The sequence below is a fragment of the Daphnia pulicaria genome, chromosome 1 (assembly GCF_021234035.1).
Source record: "Daphnia pulicaria isolate SC F1-1A chromosome 1, SC_F0-13Bv2, whole genome shotgun sequence".
Lineage (NCBI taxonomy): Eukaryota > Metazoa > Arthropoda > Branchiopoda > Diplostraca > Daphniidae > Daphnia > Daphnia pulicaria.
Window position 1 is genome coordinate 22,605,139 of NC_060913.1, and position 19,006 is coordinate 22,624,144.

General features: G+C 42.4%; 4 non-coding genes across 4 annotated transcripts; all 4 read right to left on the reverse strand.

Annotated features, from left to right (window-relative positions):
- Positions 1–13,637: 13,637 nt before the first annotated feature.
- Positions 13,638–13,719, reverse strand: Trnal-uag. The gene has a single exon. It is a non-coding gene; the product is annotated as a tRNA-Leu (tRNA).
- Positions 13,720–15,547: 1,828 nt separating this feature from the next.
- Trnal-uag lies at positions 15,548–15,629 on the reverse strand. The gene has a single exon. It is a non-coding gene; the product is annotated as a tRNA-Leu (tRNA).
- A 300-nt stretch (positions 15,630–15,929) lies between these two features.
- On the reverse strand, positions 15,930–16,011 carry Trnal-uag. Its single transcript has one exon. It is a non-coding gene; the product is annotated as a tRNA-Leu (tRNA).
- A 1,828-nt stretch (positions 16,012–17,839) lies between these two features.
- On the reverse strand, positions 17,840–17,921 carry Trnal-uag. Its single transcript has one exon. It is a non-coding gene; the product is annotated as a tRNA-Leu (tRNA).
- Between the last annotated feature and the right edge of the window lie 1,085 nt (positions 17,922–19,006).

The following is a 19,006-nucleotide window of genomic DNA, read 5'->3' on the forward strand; positions in this document are numbered from 1 at the left end:
CGCGGCCTTCTGTCGTACGTCTTTACTCGTTCTATCAATCGCTGGAATATTGACGGCCGATGATTGAGTTTGTGCTTCTGTCACAGTAGTTGTTGCATCTGTGACAGTTTCATCTACTCGTTTTTCGGTCGCCGTAAAATCTTCTGGATTGGGTTGACTGTTGGTGACTGTGACTAGAGCATCTGATTCTGCTGCTCTAGTTGTTGAAGTTGTTGCAGCGTCATTTGCTTTTGTCACGGCCGCTGTTTGTTCTGCTAGATTTGTGGTCCTTGATTGTTTTTCACTATTACACTTTTTCATTCTATCAACATGTGTGACGTATTCTTTTCCTTTTGGAGTCAGTAATTTATAATTTACGCCCGATTTCTGTTCCAGTACTGTGTATGGTCCTTTTCATCTCATATTGAATTTTCCTGGAATATCGTCATCTACTTTTATCAGTACTTTTTCGCCTTTCTTGTATGTTTTTGATGGATTGACTTTGTTGTCATAGTATACTTTTTGTATTTCTTGTGCTTCCATGATGCGATCTCTTGCGGTTTCTTTTGCTAGGTGCCACATTTTCGCGAAAATCATATTTCGATCCGTTATTAATTCGTTCCTTACTGGTGGTTGAACATCTCCTGGTTCCATTGCGTCTCGCCCAAACATTAAGTAATGCGGTGTGTATCCCGTACTGGCGTGTACCGACGTATTGTATGCAAACGTTGTGATAAGTAGTCGTCCCACTTGTTTGTACTAGTTGATAGATAGCTGGCCATCATGTCTACCAAGGTACGATTAAATCGTTCGACCAGCCCATCACAGCAAGGTCTGTACGCCGTCGTTTTCTTCCGTTTCACGCCTAGTTGGCTGTAGAAATCGTCCATAGTTTTTGATAAGAAGTTTTTCCTTGATCCGTTAATACTTCTTCTGGAACTCCATGCGTTAGGATAATTTTCTCTCTGAATGCGTTGTGTACGCTATCCGCCGTCTGGTCCTTCATGGGTGCAGCTATCATGTACCTGGTTGAGTACTCGCCCATGACGAGTATGTACGTATTTCCATCTTCTGTTACATCTAATAGACCTACAATGTCCATTGCCATTAGCTGCCAAGGCTTGTCCGGCGGTGTGATGGGTACTAGTGGTGCTTTAGTAGACCTTAAAGCCTTGCGTTTTTCACATATAGCACATTGTTTTACGTATGCTTTAATGTCTTTGACCATTCCAGGCCAGTAGTATCGGCAACGTATTCTGCCTACCGTTTTCTTTGTTCCCAAATGTCCCGCCGGTATCTGAATAGAATTTTCTCTCTTAAATATTCTGGGGCTAGGATTTTTCCGTAACTGGTTGCCAATAACCCATTATATTCAGCACTGTAAATTCCTCGTCTTCTGAATCAGACTCTTCTGCGGGTAGAGGCAGTGACCAGTTGTAATTCCGTGGGTTGAGGGTATTTCTTTTGCTTGACTTCCTTTGTCTTTCTTGAATTTTTCTCACTTCCTCCTTTACTGCAGTTTTCTTTAATTGCTTTACATATTTCTCCCGGGCTGTCTTCCAGTAAGAATCTTTTCCTTAGTTGTTAGGTCCTCCAAGATGAGACAGATTGGCGCCGTTGTCACATCTGAAGGTAGATATTTTCTTGCTGGAACTGGTATTCGACTCAAGAAGTCTGCGTTTCCGTTTGACTTGCCGGGTCGATACTTAACTTCCATGTTATACAACTGTGTTTGCAGGACCCACCTTGTCACCTTTGCTGTTTCAATTCCTAAAAGTTTCTTTAATAGGTCTACTAGCGCTTTGTGATCCGTATATACCGTAAACTTTGGACCGTATAGATATGGATGGAAGATTTTCAGAGCGTAAATAATGGCGTAAAGTTCTTTTTCCAAAGTACACCAGATAGTCTGAGCTTTTGCTAGGTGCTTTGATCCATACGCGATTACTACCTCTCTTCTTTTTCCTTTCACCCATTGCGTTTGCCCCAAGACTACTTCAACGCCATAACCAGATGCGTCAGTTTGCACTATGAACTCTTCTGTAAAGTCTGGGTGTGCTATGATGGATGCTGTAGTCAACTTAATTTTTAATGTTTGGAAAGCTGCTTCCTGTTCTGGACCCCAAATGAATTCAACTTCATTTTTGGTTAGTTCCGTAAGTGGATGAGCGATTGCGGCAAAATTTTCTATGTACTTTCTGTAATACCCAAAGAAACCGTTGATGCTTTTTACTTCCTTCTTATCTTCCGGTCTTGGATAGTTCGTTACTACTTCGATTTTCTTTGGATCTGTAGCAGAGCCTTCCTCTGACATTATGTGTCCGAGATACAATACACTCAATTGGAAGAAACAGCATTTTATTAGCTTTAATTTCATCCCTGATTTTCGAATGAGTGCAAATGTCTCGTCAATATGCCTGAGTTGGTCTTCTTCTGTTTTCGAAAATATGATCACGTCGTCTATGTATACCAATACAAATTTTCCAATCACTTTCCTTAGGATGTTAGTCATGATTCGTTGGAAAGATGGAGGTGCATTAGTTAATCCAAACGCCATTCGTTTGAATTGATAATGACCATTATGTGTTGTAAATGCCGTTTTGTGTCTGTCTTTCTTCCTTATTGGTATTTGCCAATATCCGCGGATGAAGTCGAGAGTTGAGAAGTATTTTGCTCCTCTCAAATAATCTTTTATCGCTTCGATACTAGGAATTGGGAATTTATCTTTTATTGTGATATCGTTCAAGAATCTGAAGTCTATGCAGAATCGTATCGTTCCATCTTTCTTCTTCACTAATAAAATTGCTGAACTGTACGGACTCGTACTTTCTTCGATTACGTCGTTTTCCAACATCATTTCTATATGATCGTCAATTACTGGTAACATAACTCGTGGCTGACGCCTTGGTGGCATAAAAATTGGTGGTCCACCTCTCTCTATGCAGTGCTCTACTCAAATTGCTTTGCCAAAATCTGCGTCTGAAGTGGCGAATATGTTTTTATTTCCTTCCAAAACTTTTCGTAGATCCTCTGCTCGTATTTCCGTCTTCTTGATTACTTTCTTGATTTCTTCTTCGACCTTCTGATGTATTATGGCACATACTTGACACGGTTGTAATTCTGATATGTTGGCTATTAGGTGATATTGTCTACCGTCATTCTTGTAAGAAATTCGCCTACTAGCAGTGTTCAATCTAAATTCGAGATTTGTTATAAAATCCATTCCTAAAATGCAGCTAACTGCTAAGTTAGGTACTACATGGAAGCTATTTTTAACTAGATTGTCGTCCACGGAGTGTAATTTTGCTTTCAGCTCTACTGTTTTTAATTTTGCCATAGGATCTCCACATGCTGTTATTAAGTTGAGGTTGTCTATTGTTTGCTCTTTCTTTGCTGATGACGGTATTTGTTTTTCGAATTCCGCTGAAATTACGCTTGTAGTTGATCCCGTGTCGATCAATGCTGCTACCCGTTTGGTACCTACTGTGACTTCTATAGTAAATGGTTTGTATTGTACTTTACACGGCGGCGGCATACATGTTTTTGTTGATGTATGTCCGTATGCGATTATTTCCGTGCGTTTCTGTATCTGTTGAACGTGTTCCTCGAATGTTCTCTTAGGGTTTGGGTTTCCCTTGCACTTTCGGTACGCCATCTTTGGTATTTTCGGCATGCTCTTTTGATATGGCCTCTATTTTTACAAAAGTAACATGTTCTGTCGTCCCTTTCAGCTGAGAGATTTTTTCGTTTCTTGGATTATCCCAAGCGTTCGAGTCACTATTTTGTTGATTATTTCTTTGTGTCTGGGTTCCTTGGTTTCTTTGTTGGCGATCCTCTCCAGTTGTAATCTCGTTGCTGCGATTGTCCCTGCGAATATGCGCGAGTGCGACCGTTTGTTTCTTCAATGTTTGGTCCGTCTCTATTTCTGGGACTATAACTTCTGTTCCTTTCTGCAAAACACACTTGTTTTTGTTCTTCTTGCTTCTGCTCGGCTATGTGTGCTACGGTTCCTGCTCCTGTCACTGCGGACCCTGCAGACAAATTGATGTTAGCTATTGCTTTCATTATTTGCTGCAGTTCCGACTGTTGCTCCTTCTTTTCTTGTTCAACTTTCTTGTGTGACTCAGCTTCTTCTGTGAGTCGACGCAGGTCTACTATTTGCTCACATTCTTGTGCTTTATTAACTACTTCGTCATAGGTGTCTGTTGCTTTCAATTAAACTATTCCATAGACTTGTCCTTATAGTCAAGCGCATGCCTTTCAACAAAGCTTCCTTCTTTAGAGCATTTCTCAGTTGAATGACCTCTGGGTCCTGGCTTGCTGCGGCGTTTCTACCGTAAGCCGATTTGTATAGTTCGTCGATACGATTTTTGTATTCTCGAATGCGCTCGTTGAATTTGTGTTCTATCTTGCTTAGCTGTGCCTTTCTCATATCCTGAATGGTTGCGTCATTAAATCCAGCTTCCATAGCTGTTGTCCATACATTTAGGTTTGCTTTATTATTTTGACCCAGCGATATGACGCTGCAGCTCTTATAAGCTTCGATTGAAACAATTTCAATTTCTGATCATCTGTACAACCAGCTTCTGTTCCTACTCGGTTAGCTTTCTTCAACCATTCTTCAAATGTAGTATTATCATCAAGGTCACCGCTGAATTCGGGAATATCTTTTCTGTAATCTACTGCCGCAAGATTTAGCATTCCAGCTGTTATAGCTGCTGAAAAAGTGCGAAAATCTGCCGGATCAATTCCTCCTGGCCCTGGCTGTGGTCCTAGAGGTCCTGGTGGTCCTTGGTTGCCTAGTGGTCCTTGCTGACCATCTTGCCCTGGAACACCTGGTGGTCCTGGTTGTCCATCTTGCCCCGGTTGGCCATTTTGCCCCGGTTGGCCATCCTGCCCCGGTTGGCCCGGTGGTCCTTGTTGGCCAGGTGGTCCTTGTTGACCTGTTGGGCCTTGTTGGCCTGGTGGGCCTTGTTGGCCAGGTGGTCCTTGTTGACCCAGTGGTCCTAGGGGTATCGCCCTACCTCCATCCATTTTTTCGTCTGTTTCTGTCTGTTTCAATGGGTCTTCTTTCTCGACGTTTTTCAGTTTTTTGTCGAATACACTGTCTGGGATTGCACTTTTGTCAAATGTATCAAAGAACTCCTTATCGGTTGCAATTAACTCGCTTTCTAGATTTGCGATTTTAGCTAGTCTCCTATCAGTTCGTTGTTTTTTACTTATTTTTTCGATTTTTTGTTTTATTTCCAAGGTTTTTGTGCTCAATTGTTTTAGTCGATTTTTTATTGCGGTTGTTCTTTGGGATCTTCGAACCCTACCGCCTGATGATTCTTCTACGCTCTCTTGTGTTGAAGGAGATGGTTCAGATTTTGTATTTACCTCCAATTTTGATGGATATTTGTCGGTCATGTAGGTCTTTGAAGCTCTTGTCTCCGTGCTTAGTTTCCCACGTTGTTAGAGTCCACGGCTGATATCCGTCGTCTTGAAGAGTCCACGGTTGATATCCGTCGTCTTGAAGAGTCCACGGTTGATATCCGTCGTCTTGAAGAGTCACTTTGATGGCTCCTTCCAGAATTCTCGATGGCTCCGCTTCTGGTATGGGTAGATCAACAGAGTGCCTTTGTTACTCTGTTGACGGAGAATTCGTTTGAAAGAGTCCCTTCGACAACTCTTTCTCGTAATTCTCGTTTGCATCTCGTACTATGGCCGTGTTGATCAACAGAGTGCCTTTGCTACTCTGTTGACGGAGAATTCGTTTGAAAGAGTCCCTTCGACAACTCTTTCTCGTAATTCTCGTTTGCATCTCGTACTATGGCCGTGTTGATCAACAGAGTGCCTTTGTTACTCTGTTGACGGAGAATTTTGTAAGAAAGAGTCACTTCGACAGCTCTTTCTGAAAATTCTCGTTTGCCTCTGGTCTGCGGACGTGGTCTGCGTGCGAGGTAATGTGTAGATGCGTGTGTAGAAACACTTCAATACTTTCGCCCAAATTTCAGAGTTCAAACACTTTCTCAAATGGCAGAGTTCATAAACTCACTCAAATGGTAGAGTTCATAAATCCACGCAAATGGCGTTGATTTATGGAAGTCCAAAAACTCGATCAAATGGCAAAGTTCGAAATGGCACGTTCACCAATTGTAAGGGTCGTTCGAGACCTTACTTTTACTTATACTAAATAACACACAAGTGATCATCAGAGGATGACGCTTATGTATTACACTTTAACACTACACATACAGTACAAGCATACAGTTCACAAGAGACCACAAGAGATAGTTAAGGCTTATATTACAAGAGGCGAGTCCGGAGCAGACTGCCTTCTGGAGGTAAACACGGGGCCTTTTATACTGCCCAAGACGCGGGAGTCATCGTGAGTAATCGTCTGGGTATTTAGGTCACGCCGGTGTCGCCGTTGAACTGCACACGGTGGTGGACGGAGTTACTGGTAAAGGTCGTGAGTGCATCCGCACTTGAGCTGCACGCGTGCACCCGCACTTGAACTGCGCGCGTCCCTGGTGCGCGTGCGCGTGCAATGCGTATGAGCGCGGGTTGCGCATGCGCGCGCAACTGTAGATGCGCCGGTATACTTGGCTGGCTGCTTGTACGCTCCCGTGGCTGGTTCCGGACACCGTACATGACAGATACATATAGTTCAGCCGATCCTTACAGAACGGCGCTCTAACCAACTGAGCTAACAGGCCTCACATCGATAGTCGGCCAAGAAGATTGAAAATCGTTAATACACTATCAAATGTAGAGATTATGACAGTGAAGGGATTCGAATCCTTGCCTACAAAGAGACTGGTGCCTAACACCATCCCCATAGACCACTCGGCCACACTATCATTGTTGGTGTTGTGCCCTAAGTATTCGACATACCAGATTCATCATGAGACTCTTCTAGTTGGGATTTCGTGTTTCGTTTTTTTAAATGTTGGTTACGAAATCCTGTACAACTAAATCTTGTTCCTCCATCTGTTGCACTCATCGAATTTTCCTCCATTACACTGGCCAGTAAGAGGATCGAACTTATGACATCCTCGTAATTAGCACGGCGCTCTAACCAACTGAGCTAACAGGCCTCACATCGATAGTCGGCCAAGAAGATTAAAAATCGTTAATACACTATCAAATGTAGAGATTATGACAGTGAAGGGATTCGAATCCTTGCCTCCGAAGAGACTGGTGCCTAAAACCAGCGCCATAGACCACTCGGCCACACTATCATTGTTGGAATTGTGCCCTAAGGTTTCCACATAGCAGATTCTTCATGGGACTCTTCTAGTTGGGAATTCGTGTTTCGTTTTTTTAAATGAAGGTTACGAAATCCTGTACAACTTAAACTTGTTCCTCCATCTGTTGCACTCAACGACTTTTCCTCCATTACACTGACCCGTAAGATGATCGAACTCATGACCTCCGCGTTATTAGCACGGCGCCCTAACCAACTGATCTAACAGGTCTCACATCGGTACCCGGCCAAAAACGATTAAAAATCATTAATCCTTTATTAAATGTAGAGATTATGACAGCGAAGGGATTCGAACCCATGCCTCCGAAGAGACTGGTTCCAAAAACCTTCGCCATAGACCACTCGGCCACACTTTCATAGGTGGTTTTGTGTCCTAAGATTTCGACATAGCAGATTCTTCATGGGACTCTTCTAGTTGGGACTTCGTGTTTCGTTTTTTTTTAAATGTTGGTAACGAAATCCTGTACAACTTAAAATTGTTCCTCTATCTGTTGCACTCAACGACTTTTCCTCCAATACACTGGCCAGTAAGAGGTTCGAACTTAAGACCTCCGCGTTATAAGCACGGCGCTATAACCAACTGAGCTAACAGACCTCACATTGATACTCGGCCAAGAAGATTAAAAATCGTTAATACACTATCAAATGTAGAGATTATGACAGTGAAGGGATTCGAACCCTTGCCTCCGAAGAGACTGGTGCCTAAAACCAGCGACATAGACCACTCGGCCACACTATAATTGTTGGTTTTGTGCCCTTAGGTATTGAAATGGCAGATTCTTCATGGGACTCTTCTAGTTGGGAATTCGTGTTTCGTTTTTTTTTTAAATATTGGTTACGAAATCCTGTACGACTTAAACTTGTTCCTCTATCTGTTGCACTCAACGACTTTTCCTCCATTACACTGGCCCGGTAGGGGATCAAACTCATAGACTCCGCGTTATTAGCACGGCGCTCTAACCAATTGAGCTAACAGGCCTCACATCGATACTCAGCCAAAAACGATTAAAAATCATTAATCCTTTATTAAATGTAGAGATTATGCCAGCGAAGGGATTCGAACCCTTGCCTCCGAAGAGACTGGTGCCTAAAACTTTCGCCATAGACCACTCGGCCACACTATTATTGGTGGTTTTGTGCCCTAAGGTTTCGACATAGCAGATTCTTCATGGGACTCTTCTAGTTGGGAGTTCGTGTTTCGTTTTTTTTTAAATATTGGTTACGAAATCCTGTACAACTGAAACTTGTTTCTCTATCTGTTGCACTCAACGAATTTTCCTCCATTACACTGGCCCGTAAGAGGATCGAACTCATGACCTCCGTGTTATTAGCACGGCGCTCTAACCAACTGAGCTAACAGGCCTCATATCGATACTCGGCCAAGAACGATAAAAAATTATTAATACTTAATCAAGTGTAGAGATTATGACATTGAAGGGATTCGAACCCTTGCCTACGAAGAGACTGGTGCCTTTGACCAGCGCCATAGACCACTCGGAAACTTTATCATTATTGGTATTGTTCCCTAAGGTTTTTACACAGCAGATTCTTCATGGGACTCTTCTAGATGGGAATTCGTGTTTCTTTTTTTTAAATGTTGGTTACGAAATCCTGTACAACTGAAACTTGTTCCTCTATCTGTTGCACTCAACGACTTTTCCTCCATTGCACCGGTCAGTAATAGGATCGAACTCATGACCTCCTCGTTATTAGCTCGGCGCTCTAATCAACTGAGCTAACAGGCCTCATATCGATATTTGGCCAGGAACGATAAAAAATCGTTAATACACAATCAAATGTAGAGATTATGACATTGAAGGGATTCGAACCCTTGCCTCCGACGAGACTGTTGCCTTAAACCAGCACCATAGACCACTCAACCACACTATCATTATTGGTGTCGTGCCCTAAGGTTTTTACATAGCAGATTCTTCATGGGACTCTTCTAGATGGGATTTCGTGTTTCTTTATTTTAAATGTTGAATACGAAATCCTGTACAACTAAAACTTGTTCCTCTATCTGTTGCACTCAACGAATTTTCCTCCATTGTACTGGCCCGTAAGAGGATCGAACTCATGACCTCCGCGTTATTAGCACGGCGCTCTAACCAACTGAGCTAACAGGACTCGTATCGATATTTGGCCAAGAACGATAAAAAATCGTTAATACACAATAAAATGTAGAGATTATGACAGTGAAGGGATTCGAACCCTTGCCTCCGAAGAGACTGGTGCCTAAAACGAGCGCCATAGACCACTCGTCCAGACTATCCTGTTTTATATTGTGTCCTAAGGTTTTTGCATAGCAGATTCTTCATGGGACTCTTCTAGATGGGAATTCGTGTTTCTTTTTTTTAAATGTTGGTTATGAAATCCTGTACAACTAAAACTTGTTCCTCTTTCTGTTGCAATTAACGACTTTTCCTCCATTGCACTGGCCCGTAAGAGGATCGAACTCATGACCTCCGCGTTATTAGCACGGCGCTCTAACCAACTGAGCTAACAGCCCTCATATCGATACTCGGCCAAGAACGATAAAAAATCGTTAATACACAATCAAATGTAGAGATTATGACAGTGAAGGGATTCGAACCCTTGCCTCCGAAAAGACTGATGCCTAAAACCGGCGCCATAGACCTCTCGGCCACACTATCATTATTGGTATCGTGCCCTAAGGATTTTACATAGCAGATTCTTCATGGGACTCTTCTATATGGGATTTCGTGTTTCTTTATTGTAAATCTTGGTTACAAAATCCTGTACAACTTAAACTTGTTCCTGTATCTGTTGCACTCAACGAAAATTCCTCCATTACACTGGCACGTAAGATGATCGAATTCATGACCTCCGCGTTATTAGCTCGCGCTCTAACCAACTGAGCTAACAGGCCTCATATCCATACTCGGCCAAGAACGATAACAAATCGTTAATACACAATCAAATGTAGAGATTATGACAGTGAAGGGATTGGAATCCTTGCCTCAGAAGAGACTGGTGCCTTTAACCAGCGCCATAGACCACTCGGCCACACTATCATTATTGGTACTGTTCCCTAAGGTTTTTACACAGCAGATTCTTCATGGGACTCTTCTATATGGGATTTCGTGTTTCTTTATTTTAAATGTTGGTTAAGAAATCCTGTACAACTGAAACTTGTTCCTCTATCTGTTGCACTCGACGACTTTTCCTCCATTGCACTGGCCCGTAAGAGGATCGAACTCATGACATCCGCGATATTAGCACCGCGCTCTAACCAACTGAGCTAACAGGCCTCATATCAATATTTTGCCAAGAACGATAAAAAATCGTTAATACACAATCAAATGTAGATATTATGACAGTGAAGGGATTCGAACCCTTGCCTCCGAAGAGACTGGTGCCTAAAACCAGCGCCATAGACCACTCGGCCACACTATAATTATTGGTATCGTGCCCTAAGGTTTTTAAATGGCAGATTCGTGAAGTGAAAGACAGGAGAAACAACGACGTACTAAGAGTTTGATATCATGCTGAAGCCGGCTGGAACTAAACCGCTTGGCGGCGCTGAGTGGTGGTAGGGCAGTTTTACTTTTTGTTTTTACAACATTAGTAGAAGTTAGCTACTGTAGCAAAGTTTTATTGAATTTTCAACATAGCTTAAGTTAATTTATTTTATGAAGAAGTGAATTTATGTTCTCGAAATGACTATTTGAATCTTTTTTTCCCTTCCCAGTTCCCACTGCTTTGCAAAACTGCCCTACCACCGCAAAGCGCCGCCAAGCGGTTTAGTTCCAGCCAGGCTTCAGCATGATATCAGATTTTGGTCTGTTAGCCTATTCCGTTGTTTCTCCTGTCATTCTTCTTCATGGCAGATTCTTCATGGGACTCTTCTATATGGGATTTCGTGTTTCTTTATATTAAATGTTGGTTACGATATCTTATACAACTTCAACTTGTTTCTCTATCTGTTGCACTCCACGAAAATTCCTCCATTACACTGGCCTGTAAGAGGATCGAACTCATGACCTCCCCGTTATTAGCACGGCGCTCTAACCAACTGAGCTAACAGGCCTCACATCGATAATCGGCCAAGAACGATAACAAATCGTTAATACACAATCAAATGTGGAGATTATGACAGTGAAGGGATGGGAATCCTTGCCTCAGAAGAAACTGGTGCCTTTAACCAGCGCCATAGACCACTCGGCCACACTATCATTATTGGTATTGTTCCCTAAGGTATTTACACAGCAGATTCTTCAAGGGACTCTTCTAGATGGGAATTCATGTTTCTTTTTTTTAAATGTTGGTTACGAAATCCTGTACAACTGAAACTTGTTCCTCTATCTGTTGCACTCAACGACTTTTCCTCCATTGCACTGGCCCGTAAGAGGATCCAACTCATGACCTCCGCGTTATTAGCACGCCGCTCTAACCAACTGAGCTAAAAGGCCTCACATCGATACTCGGCCAAGAACGATAAAAAATCGTTAATACACAATCAAATGTAGAGATTATGACAGTGAAGGGATTCGAACCCTTGCCTCCGAAGTGACTGGTGCCTAAAACCGGCGCCATAGACCACTCAACCACACTATCATTATTGATGTCGTGCCCTAAGGTTTTTACATAGCAGATTCTTCATGGGACTCTTCTAGATGGGATTTCGTGTTTCTTTATTTTAAATGTTGAATAAGAAATTCTGTACAACTGAAACTTGTTCCTCTATCTGTTGCACTCAACGAATTTTCCTCCATTGCACTGGCCCGTAAGAGGATCGAACTCATGACCTCCGCGTTATTAGCACGGCGCTCTAACCAACTGAGCTAACAGGACTCGTATCGATATTTGGCCAAGAACGATATAAGATCGTTAATACACAATCAAATGTAGAGATAATGACAGTGAAGGGATTCGAACCCTTGCCTCCGAAGAGACTGGTGCCTTAAACCAGCGCCATAGACACCTCGGCCACACTATCATTGTTGTTATTGTGCCCTAAGGTTTTTACATAGCAGATTCTTCAAGGGACTCTTCTAGATGGGAATTCGTGTTTTTTTTTTTTAAATGTTGGTTACGAAATCCTGTACAACTGAAACTTGTTCCTCTATCTGTTGCACTCAACGACTTTTCCTCCATTGCACTGGCCCGTAAGAGGATCCAACTCATGACCTCCGCGTTATTAGCACGCCGCTCTAACCAACTGAGCTAAAAGGTCTCACATCGATACTCGGCCAAGAACGATAAAAAATCGTTAATACACAATCAAATGTAGAGATTATGACAGTGAAGGGATTCTAACCCTTGCCTCCGAAGTGACTGGTGCCTAAAACCGGCGCCATAGACCACTCAACCACACTATCATTATTGATGTCGTGACCTAAGGTTTTTACATAGCAGATTCTTCATGGGACTCTTCTAGATGGGATTTCGTGTTTCTTTATTTTAAATGTTGAATAAGAAATTCTGTACAACTGAAACTTGTTCCTCTATCTGTTGCACTCAACGAATTTTCCTCCATTGCATTGGCCCGTAAGAGGATCGAACTCATGACCTCCGCGTTATTAGCACGGCGCTCTAACCAACTGAGCTAACAGGACTCGTATTGATATTTGGCCAAGAACGATAAAAGATCGTTAATACACAATCAAATGTAGAGATTATGACAGTGAAGGGATTCGAACCCTTGCCTCCGAAGAGACTGGTGCCTTAAACCAGCGCCATAGACACCTCGGCCACACTATCATTGTTGTTATTGTGCCCTAAGGTTTTTACATAGCAGATTCTTCATGGGACTCTTCTAGATGGGAATTCGTGTTTCTTTTTTTTAAATGTTGGTTACGAAATCCTTTAAAACTTAAACTTGTTCCTCTATCTGTTGCACTCAACGACTTTTCCTCCATCGCACTGGCCCGTAAGAGGATCGTACTCATGACCTCCGCGTTATTAGCACGACGCTCTAACCAACTGAGCTAACAGGCCTCAGATCGATACTCGGCCAAGAACGATAACAAATCGTTAATACACAATCAAATGTAGAGATTTTAACAGTGAAGGGATTGGAACCCTTGCCTCCGAAGAGACTGCTGCCTAAAACCAGCGCCATAGACCACTCGGCCACACTATCATTATTGGTATTGTTCCCTAAGGTTTTTACACAGCAGATTCTTCATGGGACTCTTCTAGATGGGAATTCGTGTTTCTTTTTTTTAAATGTTGGTTACGAAATCCTGTACAACTGAAACTTGTTCCTCTATCTGTTGCACTCAAAGACTTTTCCTCCATTGCACTGGCCCGTAAGAGGATCCAACTCATGACCTCCGCGTTATTAGCACGGCGCTCTAACCAACTGAGCTAACAGGCCTCATATCGATGTTTGGCCAAGAACGATAAAAAATCGTTAATACACAATCAAAAGTAGAGATTATGACAGTGAAGGGATTCGAACCCTTGCCTCCGAAGACACTGGTGCCTAAAACCAGCGCCATAGACCACTCGGCCACACTATCATATTTTTTATTGTGTCCTAAGGTTTTTACATAGCAGATTCTTCATGGGACTCTTCTAGATGGGAATTCGTGTTTCTTTTTTTTAAATGTTGGTTACGAAATCCTTTACAACTTAAACTTGTTCCTCTATCTGTTGCACTCAACGACTTTTCCTCCATTGCACTGGCCCGTAAGAGGATGGAACTCATGACCTCCGCGTTATTAGCACGGCGCTCTAACCAACTGAGCTAACAGGCATCGTATCGACACTCGGCCAAGAACGATACAAAATCGTTAATACACAATCAAATGTAGAGATTATGACAGTGAAGGGATTGGAACCCTTGCCTCAGAAGAGACTGGTGCCTTTAACCATCGCCATAGACCACTCGGCCACACTATCATGGTTGTTGTTGCGCCCTAAGGTTTTTACACAGCAGATTCTTAATGGGATTCTCCTAGATGGGAATTCGTGTTTCTTTTTTTTAAATGTTGGTTACGAAATCCTGTACAACTTAAACTTGTTCCTCTATCTGTTGCACTCAACGACTTTTCCTCCATTGCACTGGCCCGTAAGAGGATCCAACTCATGACCTCCGCGTTATTAGCACGGCGCTCTAACCAATTGAGCTAACAGGCCTCACATCGATATTTGGCCAAGAACGATAAAAAATCGTTAATACACAATCAAATGTACAGATTATGACAGTGAAGGAATTCGAACCCTTGCCTTCGAATAGACTGGTGTCTAACACCAGCGCCATAGACCACTCGGCCACACTATCATTATTGGTATCGTGCCCTAAGGTTTTTAAATAGCAGATTCTTCATGGGACTCTTCTATTTGGGATTTCGTGTTTCTTTATTTTAAATCTTGGTTACGAAATTCTGTACAACTTAAACTTGTTCCTCTATCTCTTGCACTCAACGAAAATTCCTCCATTACACTGGCCCGTAAGAGGATCGAACTCATGACCTCCGCGTTATTAGCACGGCGCTCTAACCAACTGAGCTAACAGGCCTCATATCGATACTCGGCCAAGAACGATAAAAAATCGTTAATACATAATCAAACGTAGAGATTATGACAGTGAAGGGATTAGAACCCTTGCCTCCGAAGAGACTGGTGCTTAAACCAGTGCCATAGACCACTCGGCCACACTATCATTATTGGTATCGTGCCCTAAGGTTTTTACACAGCAGATTCTTCATCAGACTCTTCTAGATGGGAATTCGTGTTTCTTTTTTTAAAATGTTGGTTACGAAATCCTGTACAACTGAAACTTGTTCCTCTATCTGTTGCACTCAACGAATTTTCCTCCATTGCACTGGCCCGTAAGAGGATCCAATTCATGAACTCCACGTTATTAGCAAGGCGTTCTAACCAACTGAGGTAATAGGCCTCATATCGATATTTGGCTTAGAACGATAAAAAATCGTTAATACACAATCAAATGTAGAGATTATGACAGAGAAGGGATTGGAACCCTTGCCTCAGAAGAGACTGGTGCCTTAAACCAGCGCCATAGACCACTCGGCCACACTATCATGGTTGTTGTTGCACCCTAAGGTTTTTACACAGCAGATTCTTCATGGGATTCTTCTAGATGGGAATTCGTGTTTCTTTTTTTTTAAATGTTGGTTACGAAATCCTGTACAACTGAAACTTTTTCCTCTATCTGTTGCACTCAACGACTTTTCCTCCATTGCACTGGCCCGTAAGAGGATCGAACTCATGACCTCCACGTTATTAGCACGGCGCTCTAACTAACTGAGCTAACAGGCCTCATATCGATATTTGGGCAAGAACGATAAAAAATCGTTAATACATAATCAAATGTAGAGATTATGACAGTGAAGGGATTCGAACCCTTGCCTCCGAAGAGACTGGTGCCTAAAACCAGCGCCATAGACCACTCGGCCACACTATCATTGTTGTTATTGTACCCTAAGGTTTTTACACAGCAGATTCTTCATGGGACTCTTCTAGATGGGAATTCGTGTTTCTTTTTTTTAAATGTTGGTTACGAAATCCTGTACAACTGAAACTTGTTCCTCTATCTGTTGCACTCAAAGACTTTTCCTCCATTGCACTGGCCCGTAAGAGGATCCAACTCATGACCTCCGCGTTATTAGCACGGCGCTCTAACCAACTGAGCTAACAGGCCTCATATCGATGTTTGGCCAAGAACGATAAAAAATCGTTAATACACAATCAAAAGTAGAGATTATGACAGTGAAGGGATTCGAACCCTTGCCTCCGAAGACACTGGTGCCTAAAACCAGCGCCATAGACCACTCGGCCACACTATCATATTTTTTATTGTGTCCTAAGGTTTTTACATAGCAGATTCTTCATGGGACTCTTCTAGATGGGAATTCGTGTTTCTTTTTTTTAAATGTTGGTTACGAAATCCTTTACAACTTAAACTTGTTCCTCTATCTGTTGCACTCAACGACTTTTCCTCCATTGCACTGGCCCGTAAGAGGATGGAACTCATGACCTCCGCGTTATTAGCACGGCGCTCTAACCAACTGAGCTAACAGGCATCGTATCGACACTCGGCCAAGAACGATACAAAATCGTTAATACACAATCAAATGTAGAGATTATGACAGTGAAGGGATTGGAACCCTTGCCTCAGAAGAGACTGGTGCCTTTAACCATCGCCATAGACCACTCGGCCACACTATCATGGTTGTTGTTGCGCCCTAAGGTTTTTACACAGCAGATTCTTAATGGGATTCTCCTAGATGGGAATTCGTGTTTCTTTTTTTTAAATGTTGGTTACGAAATCCTGTACAACTTAAACTTGTTCCTCTATCTGTTGCACTCAACGACTTTTCCTCCATTGCACTGGCCCGTAAGAGGATCCAACTCATGACCTCCGCGTTATTAGCACGGCGCTCTAACCAATTGAGCTAACAGGCCTCACATCGATATTTGGCCAAGAACGATAAAAAATCGTTAATACACAATCAAATGTACAGATTATGACAGTGAAGGAATTCGAACCCTTGCCTTCGAATAGACTGGTGTCTAACACCAGCGCCATAGACCACTCGGCCACACTATCATTATTGGTATCGTGCCCTAAGGTTTTTAAATAGCAGATTCTTCATGGGACTCTTCTATTTGGGATTTCGTGTTTCTTTATTTTAAATCTTGGTTACGAAATTCTGTACAACTTAAACTTGTTCCTCTATCTCTTGCACTCAACGAAAATTCCTCCATTACACTGGCCCGTAAGAGGATCGAACTCATGACCTCCGCGTTATTAGCACGGCGCTCTAACCAACTGAGCTAACAGGCCTCATATCGATACTCGGCCAAGAACGATAAAAAATCGTTAATACATAATCAAACGTAGAGATTATGACAGTGAAGGGATTAGAACCCTTGCCTCCGAAGAGACTGGTGCTTAAACCAGTGCCATAGACCACTCGGCCACACTATCATTATTGGTATCGTGCCCTAAGGTTTTTACACAGCAGATTCTTCATCAGACTCTTCTAGATGGGAATTCGTGTTTCTTTTTTTAAAATGTTGGTTACGAAATCCTGTACAACTGAAACTTGTTCCTCTATCTGTTGCACTCAACGAATTTTCCTCCATTGCACTGGCCCGTAAGAGGATCCAATTCATGAACTCCACGTTATTAGCAAGGCGTTCTAACCAACTGAGGTAATAGGCCTCATATCGATATTTGGCTTAGAACGATAAAAAATCGTTAATACACAATCAAATGTAGAGATTATGACAGAGAAGGGATTGGAACCCTTGCCTCAGAAGAGACTGGTGCCTTAAACCAGCGCCATAGACCACTCGGCCACACTATCATGGTTGTTGTTGCACCCTAAGGTTTTTACACAGCAGATTCTTCATGGGATTCTTCTAGATGGGAATTCGTGTTTCTTTTTTTTTAAATGTTGGTTACGAAATCCTGTACAACTGAAACTTTTTCCTCTATCTGTTGCACTCAACGACTTTTCCTCCATTGCACTGGCCCGTAAGAGGATCGAACTCATGACCTCCACGTTATTAGCACGGCGCTCTAACTAACTGAGCTAACAGGCCTCATATCGATATTTGGGCAAGAACGATAAAAAATCGTTAATACATAATCAAATGTAGAGATTATGACAGTGAAGGGATTCGAACCCTTGCCTCCGAAGAGACTGGTGCCTAAAACCAGCGCCATAGACCACTCGGCCACACTATCATTGTTGTTATTGTACCCTAAGGTTTTTACATAGCAGATTCTTCATGGGACTCTTCTAGATGAGAATTCGTGTTTCTTTTTTTTAAATGTTGGTTACGAAATCCTTTACAACTTAAACTTGTTCCTCTATCTGTTGCACTCAACGACTTTTCCTCCATTGCACTGGCCCGTAAGAGGATCCAACTCATGACCTCCGCGTTATTAGCACGGCGCTCTAACCAATTGAGCTAACAGGCCTCACATCGATATTTGGCCAAGAACGATAAAAAATCGTTAATACACAATCAAATGTATAGATTATGACAGTGAAGGGATTCGAACCCTTGCCTTCGAATAGACTGGTGTTTAAAACCAGCGCCATAGACCACTCGGCCACACTATCATTATGGGTATCGTGCCCTAAGGTTTTTAAATAGCAGATTCTTCATGGGACTCTTCTATTTGGGATTTCGTGTTTCTTTATTTTAAATCTTGGTTACGAAATCCTGTACAACTTAAACTTGTTCCTCTAACTCTTGCACTCAACGATTTTTCCTCCATTACACTGGCCCGTAAGAGGATCGAACTCATGACCTCCGCGTTATTAGCACGGCGCTCTAACCAACTGAGCTAACAGGCCTCATATCGATACTAGGCCAAGAACGATAAAAAATCGTTAATATATAATCAAACGTAGAGATTATGACAGTGAAGGGATTCGAACCCTTGCCTACGAAGAGACTGATGCCTATAACCAGCGCAATATACCTTTCGGCCACACTATCATTATTGGTATCCTGCCCTAAGGTTTTTATATAGCAGATTCTTCCTGGGACTCTTCTATATGGGATTTGGTGTTTCTTTATTTTAAATTTTGGTTACGAAATCCTGTACAACTTAAACTTGTTCCTCTATCTGTTGCACTCAAGGAAAAATCCTCCATTACACTGGCCCGTAAGAGAATCGAACTCATGACCTCCGCATTATTAGCACGGCACACTAACCAACTGAGCTAACATGCCTCATATCGACAATCGGCCAAGAACGATAAAAAATCGTTAATATATAATCAAACGTAGAGATTATGGCAGTGAAGGGATTAGAAC